Raw genomic sequence first — 8,997 nt, 5'->3', positions numbered from 1 at the left:
TCCTCCCACATTCCAAAGACGTACAGGTTAGGAAGTTGTGGGCATGCTATGTTGGCACCGGAAGCGTGGCGACACTGGCGGGCTGCCCCCAGAAGACTCTACGCAAAAGATGGATTTCACTGTGTGTTTTGACATACATGTGACTAATGTAGAAATCTTAATCTTAAGATGAAGGGTCTCAACTTGAAATGCCTACAGTCCATTTTGACGGCCCAACCCGCTGAGTTCCTCCTGCTCCTTCTGCCTTGCTCCAGGTTCCAGATTCCAGCTTCTGCCCCCACTCCTACCCCTACCCCCACTCCCCCCACCTCCACTCCCACCCCCCCACCCCTACCCCCAACCCCACTCCCACCCCCCCACACCCCTACCCCCACCCCCACTCCCACCCCTACCTCCACTCCCACCCCCACACCCCTACCCCCACCCCCACTCCCACCCCTACCCCCACCCAGCCCCCCACCCCAACCCACCCAGCCCCCCACCCACACACCACTACCCCTACCCCCACTCACCCCCACCCCTTTGACCTGTGTTATCTCTGTTGCAATGCATCTGTTCTTCAATGTCTCTGGTGCGCTCCCTGGCGCCGACCATGGACCTTTAAAGGATTTTGCCTGCCCTACCTTGCCCCTGTCCCTTTAAGGGATCCTGGCTGAGCCTGTCCCTTTAAAAGTCTGGCAGGGCTGAGGCGCGCCTGTCCCTTTAAGGGCTCTGTAGCTTTTGCAGCGATCCCGGCTTTCCAGGGCTGGAATTTAGCGGAAATCCGACACTCGGCGCCGGATACAGTCCTTTGCTCCTTGCAAGAACACCAGACTTCAAGCTATTTATACGTAGATATATATATTTGATAAAAAGGAATTTTTTTAAAATCTTGCCGAGACAGGATCGAGTCTCTGTTGCAAAATCCAGGAGCAGGGGAGCGAGTCCAGCCCGTCCTGCAGATGAATCAGGTTGGTGCAAACGAAACCTTAGCCCAGACATTTCCTGCTCTGTGTGTTTGTGCATTTTTCTCATTGCTCTTCCAACTGCAAGCTGCTTCCCTCCTTGTCCACCCACCCCCTTCCCTGCAAAGACCTCCAGGAAGAGGTGGTGGGTGGGGGGTGTTTGTGAAAGAAGATCTTCCCAACCCCACCAACATTCATCCAGACATTTTGTCAAGACCTACATTGCAAGGCAATTGAAGTAAGTACCAATGCAGGCCAGACCCATCAAGGCACCTTGTCTCAAAACACTTGTACTTCTTTTCTTCACCTTCCCAGTTTTTGTCTTAAAGACAAAAGAGTCACAATATCTAAAACAAAATGCAACATTTTCCCCCCATCTCCATGTAATGTCAAAGCTTTGCCTGTTGCCTAACTTAATCGAGATTTTTACTCATTCCACAGAAGTTAAGGCCTAAATATTTTCTTCTCTCTCAAGTTTCTGCCACCCCCTGCTTTCACGTTCCAGACAGCATGTTAAAGTTTGATTGCTGATTTTTATTTTTTTTTCGTGTGTTTGTGTATCTTTCTCCATGTGAGATGCTGACAATACCTTGTTACAATTGATGTGCTCTTGTTGTGGTTCAGTACTAGTTGACTTCTTCCCTCTTCAGTGGGAAGGTTTAACAGAAGCAGTTGGAAAGTGTTGCAATTTACGTATTGTCTTTCTTTTGTGTGCCTTGCTTGTACATTGTGCTGTGAATTCATTGTTTCACAGACTTTTTTTTAATTTGCTTTACTTTTTATTCCTTCTCCTGGTAACCATTTCCCTGAAATGAGGGTGAGAGGGGATTTCGCGAATGTTGATATTCCCTTGGTCTGCACCCTCTCCCTTTTACGCTGGGTGAAGTTTCAATTAAAAATGATTTCTTTCCAGTCTAGAAGAGGCTGAAATTTTAATCGCAGCGTGGAAATGATACGAATTAAATTATTTTGGGGGAAGGACTCATCAGATGACGTTGTTTGGTTATAACTACATCCTCTCTGTACCAAAAAAAAGCAGTGATTCATGTGTTTGCACAGTTTTATGGAATAACAGGAATCTTATGGAATCAGCACACAGCTGCAAGTGTACTTTGTGTGCTTGACCTCGTGGCTCCTGTTATAGAGGTGTTTGTCTTCGCTCTCTAGTGTGAGGGTGGGAGTGAGCAACAACTTTATTTTGTACTACGGTTGCTGGAAGGTCAGGAAGCCACGCTGTTACTGATTTTTTCCCCCCTCACTCCCCATAGTTGTATCGTAGCTGGAGTATTTGACAGAGTGGAAAAGAGGCAATTTACCCCATTGTGCCGTAACTGGCACTCCGTGAGGGGTGGGGGTTTAATAGAAGGAAATTAAATTAAATCTAATAGTTGATTAGATTTAAATTGGTTTATTATTGTCACATGTACCAAGGTACAGTGGGAAATTTTGTTTTGCATGCCGTTCATACAGATCATTTCATTATAGCGGTGCATTGAGGTAGCACAAGGGAAAACGAGGTCTCAGCCTGAACTGTTGACTGTCTATTTCCCTCCGTAGATGCTATTTGACCCGCTGAGTTGGAACATAGAAAACCTACAGCACAATTCAGGCCCTTTGGCCCACAAAGCTGTGCTGAACATGTCCCTACCTTAGAAATTACTAGGCTTACCCATAGCCCTCTTATTTTTCTAAGCTCCATGTACCTATCCAAAAGTCTCTTAAAAGACCCTATTGTATCTGTCTCCAGCAGCCCATTCCACGCACTCACCAGTCTCTGAGTAAAAAACTTACCCCTGACATCTCTTTTGTACCTACTCCCCAGCACCTTAAACCTGTGTCCTCTTGTGGCAACCATTTCAGCCCTGGGGAAAAAGCCTCTGACTATCCACACGATCAATGCCTCTCATCATCTTTTACACCTCTATCAGGTCACCTTCCATCAGCTTCTTTGTTTGTTGTTACAGAATGCAGAATAAAGTGTTACAGTTATAGAGAGAGCACAGTGCAGGCAGACAATAAGGTGCAAGGGCCACCATGAGGTAGATTGTGAGGTCAAGAGCCCATCTTATCGTAACTGGGGGATAGAAGCTCTTCTTGAGCCTGGTGGTTTCAACCTTTTGTATCTTCTAACCGGTGGGAGGGGGGAAGAAGAGAGAATGTCCAGGGTGGGTGGGGTCTTTTGTTGACTGCTTTACTGAGGTAGCGAGAAGTGTAGACAGAGTCCACGGAGGGGAGGCTGGTTTCTGTGATCTGCTGAGCTGTGTCTGCGACTCTCTGCGGTTTCTTGTGGTCTCGGGCAGAACAGTTGATCTTTAAAAAGTTATACCAGCTGAATTAACTTTATAAAATCGTAAGAGTAATGCAGGAAACCACTCGTTCCATCTTCCATCTGAATAAACTTCCCAATTAATCCCTCATGGAATATTTTCCTCTTCTTTTAATTCAACCTGTCCCCATACAAATTAAACTGTCACACTCAGAATATATTAGCACATGTTTTAAAACCAGTTGGTATGATTGCATTACATAAAGCCCAGTGACCTAATCCTTTCCCCGGCACTATATTTAGACCTGTAAATAAAGATAGTTACTCGACATATTAGAGAGGTTTTCTCCTTCACTTCTGAGTGTGTGGATTGCCTGCCTATCGGGGGCTAAACTGATTTTTTTACTTCTCCTGATCTTCACTGGACAATGTACTCATTTAAAATCTTACAGAGGGTGCCAAGGAGATTTACCAGGGCTGAGGGACCAGTAGAGGCTGTGGTTTACCTGGGAGCAGAGGAGAATAAAGGGAAGATTTTTAATAGAGGTCCTTAAAATCACAATGAGCGTTGATGAGGGTAAATTGAGAGTGTTTTTAGACTTGGGAGAGTCGGCGAGTGAAAAATCCAGAGTAATTGATTCTGGAATTTAGATGGAGAATTTCTTTTCCAGAGCAACTTATGATCAGCAGTCCACAGTTTGAAAGAGGTGGGGGGGGGGGGGGTGTGGAAAGCAGATTTGGGCTTTTTCCAAAGGGGGATTTGTCTGGATTTATGGGAAGTGTTTACAAGGTTATAAGAGTGGGCCTAACTGAATTGCCCTGAAGGTGTGGTGTGCCAAATGATGATCTCAAGCTGTATGATTCTTTGCATTATGGTTGCGTGACACATCTTGGAAAGACTACAAGTAGGATATATTGGTGTTGGTTTATTATTGTCACATGTACTGAGATACAGTGAAAAGCTTAGTTTTGCAAGCCATCAATACAGATAATTTAAAACACATAAGTACTTTGAGGTAGTACAAGGGAAAAGCAGTAACAGAATATAGTGTTAGTTACAGAGAAAGTGCGGTGCAGGGCGGACAATAAGGTGCAATGGCCACGACAAGGTAAATCGTGAGGTCAAGAGGTCCATCGAACAGTCTTAAAACAGCGGGATAGAGGCTGGATGCTTTTCCAAGGTAGCGAGAAGTGTAGACACAGTCCATGGAGGAGAGGCTGGATTTTGTGATCACAACTCTCTGCAATTTCTTGCGGTCTTGGGCAGAGCAGTTGCCATACTGAGCTGTGATGTATCTGGATAGGATGCTTTCACTGGTGCATCTATAAAAATGGCCACTTGATATAAGATTAAAAAGACTTTGTTCCTGTCTTTCTGTAGTAACTGTCACGCTTTATTAATAGTTTCTGTGAAGGGTTGTTTGAGAACATCATTCTTCTGATGATCCTGAAATGTTAACTCTGCTTCTGTCTTCACAGTCGCTGCCTGACTCGCTGTGTTTCCGGGGTTTTCGGGTATTTCTATCATCTACATTTATTCTGTTACCCAGCCAAGAACTGGATGTGTGAAATAAAAACAGCAAACGCTGGAAACACCCAGCGGATCGGGCAGCGTCCATGGAGAGAGTAAAAACAGAGTCGATGTTTCTGATCAGGGAGCTGGGAAATCTCAAAAGCTGTAGAGAAGGGAAAGGAAGATGGGGGAACCTCTGTAAAGGGATGGAGACCAAGAGAGGAACACAAGATGCTGGAGGAACTCAGCGGGTCAGCATCTGTGGAGAGGAATGGACAATCGACGTTTTGAGTCAAGACACTTCATCTGGTTTTGAGGGATATGAGCCAAACGTAAGACAAAGGAACTAGCTTAGATGGGCATCTTGGTTGGCATGGACAAGTTGGGCCGAAGGGCCTGTTTCCTTGATGTTTTCCTCTAGGACTCTATAACTAGGTGTTCTGCCAATTTGCACTGGATCCCATGGATTCTACCCTTTTTGGATCAGTCTCCCACGTGGGACCTTGTCGAATGTCTGACTGAAGTCCATGCCCAGATGAAAGGTCTCGACCCGAAACGTCAACTATCCATTTCCCTCCATGGATGCTGCCTAATCCGCTGAGTTCCTCCAGCAGATCCACGTTCCAGCATCTGCAGTCTCTTGTGTCTCCGGGTGATCAAGAGAGACTGAATGGCATGTGATGGGTGTTGGCTGAGAGAGGGTGATGAAGGTCCATCCTGAAACTGGGAGAGATGAACGAAATCAGAACCACCAGAAGAGGAGAGATGGGTGAGGTGGTAAAATGCTGGAAATGTTCGCTGCAAGGTGGGAATAGCTAATGATCTGAAACTGCAGAGTCGTTAAGATTGTAGTTTACCAAGTTGCATGATGAGGTGCTGTTGTTCAAGCTTGCTTTGGGCTTTGATATAAGAGGTCAAAAGCTGGGTGAGAGTGTGTTGGCAAATTAAGGTGACTGGAAACTCTGGATTGCCCTTGTGGAAAGAATGGCGGTGTCCTGCAAAGGAATCAATCTACTGAATACTGAAAGGCCTGGACAGAGTGGACGTGGAGAGGATGTTTCCATCAGTGGGAGAGTCCAGGATCTGAGGGCACAGCTTCAGAATAAAGGGACGTCCCTTTAGAACTGAGGTGAGGAGGAATTTCTTCGGCCAGAGGGCAGCGAATCAGTGGAATTTGTTGCCACAGAGGACGGTGGAGGCCCTGTCATTAGGTGTATTTAAGGTAGAGATTGATGGGGGGGTTAAGGGTTATGGGAGAAGGCAGGAAAATGGGATTGAGAAACAAAATCAGCCAAGAATGAATGGTGGAGCAACTTGATGGGCTGAGTGACCTAATTCTGCTCCTTTATCTTATGGCTTTATGACTTGCATTGGGTTTTCCTGACACGGAGGAGGCCACATTGTGAGAACTAAATGCAGTTTGCTAAATTGGAAATGGTGCAGATGACTTGCTGCTTCACCTAGTGTGCCTGGGTGCCCCACAGGAAGGTAAAAGGACCGGTGTTGCATCTCCTGCGGTTGTAGGGGAAGGTAGAATGAGGAGAGTGGAGGGGTGCAAAATAGGTTTACCAGGATGTGTAGCTATGACACTTTACTCCGTATTCTGTTATTGGTTTTACCCTGTACTACCTCCATGCACTGTGTAATGAATTGATCTGTACAGACGGTATGCAAGACAAGTTTTTCACTGTACCTCTGTACAAGTGACAATAATAAACCAATACCAATACTAGGAACACCAGGCAGGTAGGCTGGGTCAGTGACACCAGACATTGACATTAAGAACACGTTATGACTTGCAAACACCTTTCTTGTGTCAGGGAGTGGTAAAGAAGGTGCCTGGCATGCTTCATTGGTCAATGAACTGAATACAAGAGTCAGGAAGTCACGTTGCTGCTGTATAAAACTTCGGTTAGGCCGCACTTAGAGTATTGTGTGCGGTTCTGGTTGCCCCATTACAGGAAGGATTTGGAGAGGGTGCAGAAGAGGTTCACCAGGAGGCTGCCTGGATTAGAGGGCATGAGCTATAAGGAGAAGTTGGACAAACTTGGGTTGTTTTCTCTGGAGCGTCGGAGGCCGAGGGGAGACCTGCTAGAAGTTTGAGAGGCACAGATAGGGTAGACGATCAAAATCTGTCTCCGAGGGTAGAAATGTCAAATACTAGATGAAGGAAAGTTTAAAGGAGATGTGCAGGGCAGGTTTGATTTTACAGAGTGGTGGGTGCCTGGAACAGGCTGCCAGCGGTGGTGGTGGAAGCAGATACGATAGAGGTGTTCGAGAGGCTTTTAGATGGACACATGAATATGCAGGGAATAGAGGGATATGGATTACATGCAGGCAGAAGAGATTAAGTTTAATATGGCATAGTGTTTGCCGCAGACACTGTGGGCCAAAGGGCCTGTGCTGTATACTGTTCTATGACGATGGTGGGGATGGAAGAGGGGACGAGAGAATCCCAGGGTACAGAGCTGGAAGGTGAAGGGAGGGGATAATGTGCCCAAAGAAGGGTGAAATTACATCAGATCATCAGCTGAATTTAGAGGCTAGTGGGCTGGAAGAGGAGGAGAAGAGGATGCCTACCCTGTTCTGGATGGGAGGAAAGGGGATGAGAACAAAAGTGTGAAAGTTGGTGCAGTTGAGATCCCCATCAAGCCTTGATGGAGGGGAAGTCACAGCTGAGGAAAAGGACCCATCAAAGTATTGATATAGAAGATGCCATCATCAAAATGGGTGTTCCGAAGCCTGAGAGACTGGTAGGAGGAAGGAAGTGTTGTCAAGGTAGCTGTGGGAGGCTTCTGTGTGGAGTTTGCACGTTCTCCACATCGGTTTCCCCCGGGGTGCTCCGGTTTCCTCCCACATCCCAACGACGCACGGGGTCGGTGGGATAATTCACCGCTGCATGTTGCCTCTAGTCTGTGGGTGAAGGGTAGAATCCAGGGGTGGGGGGGGGGGGTGATGTTGGTGGGAATGTGGGTGAGAATGAAATAGGATTGGTGTAAATGGGTGGTCGATGGTCAGCATGGACTTGGTGGGCCGAATGGCTTGTTTCCGTACTGCATCTCTCCATGACTCTGTGATCCTAAAAGCTAGCAAAATTAGCCATGAATCCACTGCTAATTCTGCTCCAGTCAGCCAAAGGAGACAAGCGATGCTTTTGCTGAGTGCGATTTAGCTTCACCTTGTGTTACAGCTGGAACGGCACAAAATGGCTTTCTCCACTCTGTTTGTTCTGCCTGTAAAATGGCAGAGCATTGCTCAGGTGATGGAAGAACAAACTGCTGGAGGAACTCAGTGGGTCGGGTAGTGTCTGGGGAGGGGGAAGGATCGCACACACACACGCTGCCATTGACCCACTGAGTTCCTCCAGTTTAATTTTTGCTCAAGATTCCAGCATCTGCAGTCTCTTGGTCTCCATTGTCCACGTGACCTCTTGTTTTGCATCCATTTCTGCTTGTGGGCAGACTGGTCTGGTGAGGATTGCCACTCCACTGCGCCACAGGGAGCAGTGGGTTTGTCTCTGCATGAGTTATTGTCTCGGGTGGATGTCCTTGCTTGCAAGGAGAAGTGTGCTGTTTGACTTCCCTCCCTCACCAGTGACCTTCCTTGTTCATTCACCTCAGCACCCAAGTCGGCTAAGGAATGGCAAATGGAGTTTAATTCAGATGAGTGCGAGGTGTTGCACTTTGGAAAGTCGAATCTAGGTAGGACTTTTAGTGAACAGTAGGGCCCTGGGGAATGTTGTACAACAGAAGTACCTTGGAGTACAAGTACGTGGTTCCCTGGAAGTGGTGTCGCAGGTAGACAAGGAGGTGAAGAAGGCTTTTGGCACGCTGGCCTTCATCAGTCAGGGCACTGAGTATAGAAGTTGGGAGGTCGTGGTGTGGTTGTACAGGACACTGGTGAGGCCACACTTGGAGTATTGTGTTCAGTTTTGGTCGCCCTGCTGTAGGAAAGATGTTATTAAACTGGAAAGAGTGCAGAGGAGATTTACAAGGATGTTGCCAGAACTTGAGTGATTGAGTTATAGGGAGAGGTAGGACAGGCCAGGACTTTATTCTTTGGAGTGTAGGAGACTGAGAGGTGATGTTATAGAGGTGTGTAAAATCATAAGGGGTATAGATAAGGTGAATGCAACATAGTCTTTTTCCCAGGGTTGGGGGATCAAGAACTAGAGGGCATAGGATTACACACAGGTTGGTCTGTATGTGGAATGAGTTGCCAGAAGAAGTGGTTGAGGCAAGTACAACAACAACTTTCAAAAGACAGTTGGACAG

The 8,997-nt window shown here is 46.8% G+C and overlaps 1 protein-coding gene across 2 annotated transcripts in view; it reads left to right on the top strand.

Moving 5' to 3' along the window:
* Window positions 1–755: 755 nt before the first annotated feature.
* Window positions 756–8,997, top strand: part of LOC127586686 (phosphatidylinositol 4,5-bisphosphate 3-kinase catalytic subunit alpha isoform) — a 94,572-nt gene continuing 86,330 nt past the window's right edge. For both annotated transcript variants that reach the window (XM_052044815.1, XM_052044816.1), the window contains exon 1: window positions 756–950. The gene's annotated coding sequence lies outside the window, so the exon portion shown is untranslated. The remainder of the gene's footprint in view (window positions 951–8,997) is intronic.

This window comes from Pristis pectinata, chromosome 37, assembly GCF_009764475.1.
Source record: "Pristis pectinata isolate sPriPec2 chromosome 37, sPriPec2.1.pri, whole genome shotgun sequence".
NCBI lineage: Eukaryota > Metazoa > Chordata > Chondrichthyes > Rhinopristiformes > Pristidae > Pristis > Pristis pectinata.
The sequence above is the reverse complement of the archived record's forward strand: the minus strand, read 5'-3'. Positions and strand labels throughout refer to the sequence as shown.